The sequence below is a fragment of the Solea senegalensis genome, linkage group LG20, assembly GCF_019176455.1.
Source record: "Solea senegalensis isolate Sse05_10M linkage group LG20, IFAPA_SoseM_1, whole genome shotgun sequence".
Classification (NCBI taxonomy): domain Eukaryota; kingdom Metazoa; phylum Chordata; class Actinopteri; order Pleuronectiformes; family Soleidae; genus Solea; species Solea senegalensis.
This window is the reverse complement of record NC_058039.1, coordinates 3,426,825-3,437,433: the sequence shown is the minus strand read 5'-3', so window position 1 is coordinate 3,437,433 and position 10,609 is coordinate 3,426,825.

The following is a 10,609-nucleotide window of genomic DNA, read 5'->3' as shown; positions in this document are numbered from 1 at the left end:
CATTAGATTTTATGAGTAAATGTGAAATTGACGCCTTGGTCCAAATGGAAAGATCGTTTTTAGCAGGTTGCTGTGTATTAGCCGCACAGTGATCTACAGAATAAAGTGTTCAATTGCTTTGTCGAGAAGCAGGGTGCAATTTTCTTGTCATTTGAATGCTGCGTTGGTGCACGGGCTCAGAGACTCAACCTCTCTGTGTGTGTGTGTGTGTGTGTGTGTGTGTCAAGTACTGTTTGTTTAAGAGAGGAAGAATCTGTGAGCAGGTTTTCCATGATCAAAGCCAGCCACAAGAACCTCACCTCAATTTCCATGGAGCGGCTGAAAATAAATGCATGTTCACAGTCGTGGTGAATTTACACAGCGTCGAGGGAAAATGACTTCCTGCGGCTGACGAATGGCTTTTGGGACGAGGCGTTAAATTAAATGCATTTGGACTAAACTGACGTCACCACAGTGTAGTTTCAGCTGCATCTTAAAATGTTTAATATTTCTGCCCGGCGCTATTAACATACATGGCAGGACACACAGTCACAAAGAAATGCATAATATATGATTATGTATAGATTTGTGTGTGTTTGAATGTGGGCAGTTTACGTTCCTCCACGTACTTTCACAGTAATAATATGGCTGATTTATAATCAAATAAGACAAAGAAATGTTTTGTTAATTCATGTGATTTTTAACCTTTTATAGAATGGGGTGTTTGAATAAGCTCTTTTATGTTAATTAAAACATTCACACAACATTCATTTTCATGTATATGCTCAGTCAAACTGCCTATTATACAGAAAAGTGCGACATTTGACTAGTCAATATAATACTCAGTATCAGCATCGGTCTGATCAGATAGCAGAAGAAAATACAGAAAATCAATACACGATGGATTAACCCCTAAAGGAATACTACTATAACCCCTAAAGGAAGTGCAATGCATTCTGGGAGTTGTTGTTATTCATCTACATGACCAAAAAAAAATCAATTCTCTACCTTTCTCAGCCAAGAAGGCACTTACTTCAAATATTATTTCACATTTCTACGACCTAGATGACACAGTTTTAATAAACATTCATTTCTCCAGTGGTGAAATATTCCTTTTAATATGATGCAAATGCTTCACTAAACACAGGAAACGCACCTGTGTCAGGTGACCACGATGTGAGTGACGGCTGTTAAATATCTTTTATGCAGATGAAGCGTTATTATTCTTTTTATAGATACGTGGCAAATGCAGGTGTTTAAAGGAGGAGAAAGACTGTGCTGTATTGGCCTGATATCAGAATCAGTGGGAATTCAAGGTTGTGATATCAGTCTCCGTATCGGACCCAAAAAACTATAGAGCCATCCATAATCTTGACATGTCAATTGTTCTTTCGTTCATATTCTGCTTTTGAAGTGAAGTGTTTCCAGGATTTACTATGACCATGCACTTTGGAAAAACCAAACCTCTCTATCTTTACTTTCCGCTCTCTCTAAACCTCTGTTTGACTTTCTCTCACTCGCTCACACATACAGTTACCTGCGTGTGGTGTATATGCTCCACGTTATTGTCTGGCATTGTTTACCACGTGGCCGCGTTTCAGCTTCTTGCTCTTATCGGTGTCGGGTCATGGTGGTATTTCCTGCTTGCAACAAGAGCATAAGGTGGCACAGGATGAGTGCTGCTTCCTGTGCTGGTACACCCAACATGTACACACTGGCCCCAACCACTCTGCTCTGCACTCACAGGAAGTGTTATCAGGGGGTGGGTTGGCGAACAGTCGGATTGAACTGGTTTACTTTGACATTGGGTTGTTTTACTGGTGTCTTTGCACGTTGGACAGAACGTGGCTGAGTGACAGAAACAGGTGGACAGTGGAACCTGGCTCAGTAGCCTGCTTTTGTCATTGCACAATGACTTTTATGGATTTTTAAAAGGGAGTCAACCGTTTCTGTTTAATCAAGTGAAAACCATCAAAGTCCTTAAGAATTCTGTTTTATGGAGTAGAAAACCTACTTCCAAGACGTGGGATCAGAGGACATTAAATCTTCAGTCGAATCTTTGATGATTCAGATTAAGACAAGAACTGTGGAATCCAATCAAAATGTCACATGATTTTTAAGGCCTTCTGAAAACCATTATCTAGTGTATGATTATACAGATGTAATCAAAATGTCTCTATTTTCAAAACATCAAAGGATAAATGAAATGAAGTGAAATGTATCACTTTAATGTTACCAGTAAAGATTTAAAATATACCTTTGAAAGTTTCCTTCTGTACTAACCAGTGTGATTCCAAATAGGCCCCTCTGGGTAGGGAGGTCTCTCTGTGTGACATTAATATGCTTTCTGCTAACATTTTTTTATGGAAACCTTGTTTGCCCAGAATGTTGTTTCATCGTGATCACAGTGCTGTTGCCTTTCCCATGGGAAGTTCACAGAAGAATCTTTGGTCTCATCAGGGGGACTCTGCAGATGTTTGTAAATATGCATGTGGCTGCTGAGCCCATGCGGGGAGGACTTGCCCTTCAAACACTCTGATGTTGAAGGTTTATTAGAAGTGGGTTTCTTGGGAAACCATGATCACTGGGCTCGCTCGCTCAACATTTTTGGAGCACGGCCTGTTGCATGTCATTACGAATTGGGTTTGCTTTGCATGCACGCCCGTCCCCTGCATCTCCATGCTGCCTCACACAATGAGCCAACTATAAATCAGAAGTTGCTGTTTGTATATTACAGCCTTCAGTGGACCACTGACTATTTCTGTCCTGAGGCCTGATGTTGGAAACCCTTACATTTACCAAGCAGAAGTAAAAGAAGATGACAGAAACTCAAGCTTATTTAACAAAATTACATTTTGTAATACATACATAAATAAGAATATGAATACAGACTTGACAGATATTGTCACTTATCTTGAAAAGAACACCAGTTGAAGTGATAAAAATGTGACTTTGTGTATATTCACGTGTCAGTCATAATAGTGTGGCATTTTTGGTGCTTCTCAGTCAAGGAAGGATCCTCATCTGGTGTCACGTCATCGGACCCCATCAAATGTGTAGGATCCTTCAGTTTTTTAGGTAGGACACATTCACACATGCAAATGTACAAATATGCATGTTGTTATCAGTGAAGTGTCCTCAGTCCTCCACGCACGCATGTTTTGTCAGGCTTTTTAAAATAGCGAGCAACGTCAGTTACCCCAGCTTCAGCTTTATACATGCATTTGTTCTCAGTGTCTGCTGTAAATGTGTCTGTAAAACCATCAATCACAATAAAACACAATGTTATATACTGTATATTGGTTGATATTAATACTCAGCTAAAACAGCTAACTTGACTGATATCGCTAGTAAGCATAGACAGCAGCAATACCTCAATTGTTAAATGGACAAATGGTTCATCGGGATTTCTACAACGGCAAGCAACATCAGCTTTAGCTCAACAACCATGTCGAAACTGTAAAATGAAGCATTAATACTCAGCTAACATGAGCTGCACTGGCTATGTTAGCTGACATCACTAGTTAGCATAAATAACAGTACCCACAATCCTTAACTTGCACAAACATGTTTTACCAGGCTTTTTAAAAATGACAGGTGACATCAAAACTGCATTGTTGGAAATCCTGTTTATTTCCCTTTTTAAATGTTGCCACATTTGTAAGGAAATTGGGTTGAGCAGCAGAGTTGTTTTATGTTGCGCCCCATGAAAAACCTGCCAAATCTTCTCTACCAATGCCAAACAGCTTATTCTGCTGTTGACTCTCGTTTGTCAATGTGTGGTTTATTGGATTGGCTGATTCAAGTCTGAAGAAGCAAGACATATTGGCAATTTAACAATTTATTCATTTAACAAACGGGGACATCAGTAGCATATGGAAGAACCATACACAGCCACTATACAGTAATGTTTCTGTGTTTGCTCGCTGACGTCGCTAATCACAAAAAAACAATGGCTATTATAAAATATGGCTATAGTATCCACTTAAATTCTTCTGCCAAATTGATGTTTAAAAAACAGCTGGCCATCAGTCACTCAATCAAGGACACAGTGGCGCACAATTGCAAGCCTGTTCCATCAATCGCTTATTCAAGATCAGGTCACAGGGGTACAGCTCTAGCGGGGGGCTCCACATTCTGCCCCTTGGTCTCCTCCCAGTTGGACGTGCCAGGAATACCTCCCTAGGGAGATGCCCCGGTGGCCATGCAAAGGATCAGCAGCTCTACTTCAAGTTGGCTGAGCTTCTCACCCCAGCAACCCTTCTGAGAAAACCCATTTCAGCCATGTGTACCCACAATCTTTTTCTTTCAGTCATGACCCATCTCTCATGACCATAGGTGAGGGGAGGAACAAAGATTGACCGGTAGATCGAGAGCTCCATTTTTCTCTGGCCAATCTCATGCTCCATTGTGAACAAAACCCCAAGATATTTGTCCTTCACATGGGGGTAAAGACTCATTTCCTATCCGAGGTAGGTAATCCATCGGTTTTCTTCTGAGAACCATGGCCTCAGATTTTTGAGGTGCTTCTCATCCCCGCTGCCTCGCACTCAGCTGTGAAACAATCCTGTGAGTGTTGTAAATCACAGACCGATGATGCCATCATGACCACGTCATCTGCAAAAAGCAACAATGCAATCCTTTGCAACCCATCCTCCCCACTAGCCACTGCTAGCCTGTTCCATGTCTCTACTCAGGAAGGATCCTGCTGTATGGCATGCACAGGACAATGACACCAAATCAGCAATGTATTTAAGCACTTCTGCAGTAAAGTCCTATTCTCTTTGATGGAGGACGGATCCTCTGTAGTCCATAGTCTCAGTTTATGTTGGCAGTTGTTAAGTGAAGTGATAAAACATTTGTATATGCACTCAACCAGCAGACAAGGAGAAACATTGGCATTCACGTCAAGTTTCCCAGTGCTGTGATGTCGTGCACCACGTTGCAACGCCTGGGAACAAACAGTATATTTTTCACGGCAGTTATTACTGCAGAGCTCACATGCAGTGCATGTTTCTTGTTTAGTATGCATGAATTTCTTTGACATCCTCCCTCATAACTGCTCTCCACCGCACTGCGGACACATATTGGAACATTTTATTGGGGGCAGGGCAAGTAAATCTTTCCTCTCTTTGCTTAAATAGATTTTTTTCTCTGTAATCTAGGTTTGGTGGATGGCATAACCATCATTTTAAATCATCTTCTCTCCGCGTTTACCAAAGTAAACGGGGACAGTGGGCCTTGAGTTGGCCTTATCTCTGCACAGATCACAGCATGTTCCCCCTTGAAGCAATTAGATACTTTGGATGCATCTGATCTGCGGTTAAAACCACTGGGTCTGGTTGATGCGTGACATTCTGCTCAAAGGAAAAGGTTAGTTTTCGATGTCCACAGAAGAAGGAAGGGCTGTTTGTTAGTTTGTTTTTATTTCCCTCCCTCTATTTGTTGTTTTGTCAAATCTTTGTGATCTTTTTACATTTAGTTTGTGCCAATTAATGAAATCACTGCTGTGAATGTTTACAGCTAATGAGAGTTTTTTGTTCATCGTGCTCAGCATGAATGTATAAATATACACTTTTGACAAGAGTTTGGGTTTTGTAAGGCTTTTATTAAATCATTATACACCGCATAGTATAAATGAAAGTATTCTGTTTGACCTTGAGCCTTTCTCTTTATATTTGCACATGAAACAAACCAAGAAACAGGATGTTATCACGCAGAGATGCGAGTCACACGCTGCAGCTTTTTCTCACATGTTTGCTTCCCCCTGCAATGACTTCTCTTTCTAAAACAAGTTCTGGCACCGTTTTGGACACCTATTGATGTTCTGCCAGAGAACAATGGCCCCAACAGTGTTGTGATACCAAAGGTTGTAACCTTTGGAGTTTTTAAGATAAACTTTACCTTCCTCCCCAATGTTCGACTAATGCTGGGAGACAGAATCTGCTTACAGTGGTGAGAGAAGACAGGGAGAGGCTTTTGATAAGTGCCAATGTAACTTCCTTTGCTTTACCAATGGCAACTGAAAGATTGTGCCATGTGGGGGTTTGTGTACACACTACCCCACATGCAAGCTATGCTGAGTCATATTTCCCCAGTACTTTTTCTTTTTGTCTTTGACAGATCTTGAAGCAAAGTGCGTGCAGTGAAGTAAACACCGCAAGGTTGTGTTTAGTATGAATATCTGGATTCCTTCACATGCATCAAATGTGTTTACATGCATACTATACTGAGACTGTTGTAGTTCCATGGGAACAACAACACCTCATGTTTGGGGTTGGCAGCCAGATGACTGACAATGACTGAAAATATAAGGTAATACAGGTAACTCTGTCTAATGGTGAGACAAAAAGTGTAAAATATGTTAGAAACAAAGTTAGAATTTGTTCAAGAAGACCTGACCCTAACAAGAGATTAAAGGTGACATAGAATGCTTGTATCACACATATATGTTAGTTATGGAGGTCTACTTGCATAGATGAACTTGTTTTCATGGTTAAAAACCTCCTAATCGCTGCAAACGAGCCGATCAAAATATCTCCTCACTGACGCTCTCGTCAGCCGCGCTGTTTCAGACCAAAGCCACACCCCCAGAATGTGGACTGTGTTATGATTGGCCAGCCAACGAGAGCTTTCCCACTGTCCTGTGATTGGCCAGGTACCTGGAAGTGACGTGATAGATAGGCCAGCTCTCAGATACACAGCTCCCCCTCTGGCACGGTGGATGCTCTGCATCTCAGCAGCTACAACGAGAGTAGTTCTTCTTCTTCTGCGGTTGAATGTACGCAACCGGATGTGCCCGGACGAGTGCCCGCACCGGGAGGCGCTACGGAGGTGAGAGGAGTGGTGAGGATTTCTGATGACGACATCAAATTAAGGAAGCGCCGATCCGCTTCGCAGAGCCCAGGAAAACAATACAACACTATTTTCTCAGTAGTGGCTGAACTGTTTGTTCTGAAACTTTAGGGTTTCATAAACGAGGTCATGACCCAGATACACACACACAAACGCAGCGTTAATTTTAAATAGTAGTATAAAAAAGCATGCAGGATTAAAACACCTAACAAATCAAAAAGATAAAACTCGACTATGGAATGATGGAATGGCATCCGCCCTTTCTATGGCAAGGTTTCTTTTCTTCTTTTTTCTTCACACATGTATTGAACGGCGACGCTGAGGTGCGATGAGAAGTTGCTGCAGCTCACAGGTTTTGGTTACTTAGTAACAACAGCTGTGACAGAGGCACATCCCCAGCAGCCGCTGCGTGTGAAGTGAACAGCCCTTCACAGTGCTTAATATAACCCAGCTGCATGTGAGATCGTTCGGATACTGTCAAGACTCATACGGACTCTGCTGCAGAGCCTCAACGATTTTAGATGGACACGTGATCTACCATCAATAGTATTCTGGACCAGTAAAAAATACACGTGATATTGTGTTAAATCGGGTTGAAACAATGTCCCTGTGTGTCAGTGTCTGAGAGGACGGCACGCAAACATTCCTTTGCTCTACCCATAACCATATTTGGAAGTTTGAACTTCCTCCTGCTTCCTTCACGTGCCGCATACTTGTGTTTACTAAAGGTCATCGAGCAACACAACAGAACTACTGTTTGTAAAAGAAGCTGCCCGGCATAGACGTCCGCTGGGCTTCAGCTTTGTGTAGCTTTATATTTAAGGGATAGATACAAAAGTGCTATTGATCTCACGCTCCTCTCACGCTCCTCCAGACAGATAGATCACATTGTCAGCCTGTTGTTATTGGAGGCTGCTGACCTTCTGATGCAGTGAAAGCATGGACGCAATTGGTTTTATTAAAGCTGAAGAACTCCAAATGTATACCAGTCGTGACACAGCCATTTATTCCTGACACGTGAAGCAGGATAGATGGATGGATAGATAGATAGATAGATAGATAGATAGATAGATAGATAGATAGATAGATACTTTATTCATCTCACAGAGAAATTCACATGTGGAGGCAGCTCGACTGGATCTGTGCTTTTCTTCATGTTTTGAAAACAGACTTTTCTTTCCCACTTGACTTCACTTTTCACTTGCTATACCCTTCATTCCACCTTTCATCTCAAGAAGAGACTTGAAAACCACCACTAACTATAGAATCGTGTACACTGTGAGGAATAATGTGAACTCTCTAGGGGGCAAAGTGGTATCTGAGGGATTGAAGAGACACATTCACCTGACAGATTGGCATCTAAAGGAAGCGCTAAGAAAAGCCTCTCTAGTAACATTTCATATTCCTGTTGGGTATACACATCTTAATCGTGTGCATTGTAACTGAAGACGGTGCTGATTTAAAATTGTTTTGTGCCACTATTCTCACAAGCAATTTGCAAAGCTGTATTACATTTCTGTCTGCTGTGCAAATACACCTGCGTGAGGTGCTGGGACTGGAGAGCAGGCTTTAAAGAGCTTTTTCATGTGTCGCAAGCTGCATTTGTATATAGTCTATCAAGTAATGCTTCACAGTGACAGTGGCTGTTTGGCAGTGTGTGCGGTAATGACGCGGTCTGCTCGGTTCAACGGTCACCGGACCGAGAACATCAGCAGCAAACCGGTGATTAAATCTTCTCCCTTGAGTTACAGTAAGACTGGATGTGGTGAGTTATATAGTCTTTATAAATCACTCGTTCTCCTGGTCACCTGCAGAAGCAGATTTCTTAAGATGATGCCTGCAACCTTAGTACATGATGACGGGCTGCCCACTGCTCCTAATCCTAGGAAGGTCTCTTGTTGAGGATGAGTTAAATGCAGAGAAGGAATTTCCACTGCTTGACTGATTCATTTAATTTACTGATCAAGATACAACTTCTGTATTTGAGTTTTCCTGATCCCTTTGAGCTTAGATTTCAAAACATATTAAAAAACAGTCTGCCAGAGCGTACGGGACAGGTCGACCGGGCCAGAGCCTGCAACGTAAAGGGCTCCCCGGACGGACCAGGCGACTGAGATTTTTTTATCCTGTGCAAATTGGACATTAATTAATATAACAGATGCTGACCCTGTGGTAAAATTACATAAATCCACCTCCTCATGTAAAACTATCCTCCATCCATCAGGGGGTCTAAGTATTTCTCACATGACTCCTCTCCCTGAGGTGTCATGTGAGGAGGAGGAATCACAAGTCTTTAGGTCTTCTTCACTTCACTATCATGTCCATTTAGTGAAGGATGGTACCATTTAGAGACTAAACCAGGGTACATACTGTGTCGCTTGTACCATCCAACAAGTGCATGTGTGCAGTGGTTGAACTCTCAGTCAAGTCGGACACAGACCAGTAGGTGATGTCACCAACAGTAGAGGGAGCCATCCCTTGATTAACATTCCACTCTGTTATCTTTAAATACCAAGAACTAAAAAAAATCCAAACTGTCATGTAGGAAAGTGTCCGGAAAATGAATGAATTCAAAACCTATCAGAGCTGAACTCTTCTCACTACGGTCGAGTGTCTTTGTCAAGTGCAATAAATTCACACTTTCAAAGGCAACTTTTCAACAGTCACCATTTTTCAACTCAGTGTAAAGTGATGATTCAATATTCCTGTGCATCGTCTGCTTTCCTCCAGTTGGCACTTGGTGCAGGGGAGAGATTGTTTATGAAATGGTCGTATAATCCTCTCGGTGACATAGACACCGCGCCTTTTTTAACAGTTTTTCTTTCAGAGACTTTGAGAGTAAAATGCACGAGACTGACACCTCTGAATGCCTTTGTAATGGACCTCACGCGGCGCTTGTTTACCACCGCTGTTATCGCAGAGCGTGCGTCCAGAGATTTGTCATCAGGTCTCTCTTGTTTGCCTTTGCACTCGACCACAGCAGTTTACAAGAACGTCAAGCACCTGCTTTCGAGCATAATAACACTGAGGAGGTTTGCCTGGCACTTGTTTATCTGTGTGTGTGCAGTGAGGAGAGAGGGAAATAGTTCAAAGTCAGTCGAACGCTGAGAAACCACCGCACGGGTAAAAGTAACAGCAGGCACTCGCAGTAACGCTAAAAACACACACGCCGTGTTTAAATCAGGCTTTCTGGACACACGGGAGTGTTGTGTGACCACCCCGTCAAAGTGAAGCAGATAAAGTCGAGCTATAAAAGAGTTTGTTTGGGTGTTGTGGTCAGAGAGCAGGATGTTGTGACCCTCTGGGAGCCCACATGTGCTGAGGTCAGTGGGGCTGTCGGATCTCCACCTTGTGGCTTGGACCTCATCATGCAGTGCTGAATGGTCTGCCTGGCATACAGACTTGAACAAACACACAGGCCCAGCCGTCCACACCCACACACACACAAGTGAAATAAGGTCAGAGAGATGGGCTGAATGTCATCCCTCTCAAACACGGCCTTTCAAAGTCTCTTTTTTTTTTAACCCTGTTTTTGTTTACATTACAGTAAATAGACACCGTTAAAGGTGCCGATTTAGCTCCCGTCAGTTCCTGTCTGAAATGTACAGACACTGGAATGGTTTCGAACGTAAACAACTTCTTTTTTAAAGTGATGATTGTCAAACTCTGGAACACTGAAGAGTTAATAAGGCTGAGTGAGTCAGGTGGTGCGAGAAGGAGTCGACATCCTGTGTGGAGAGATATAGTATAGCTCCACGGTCACAGGGTCAGCACT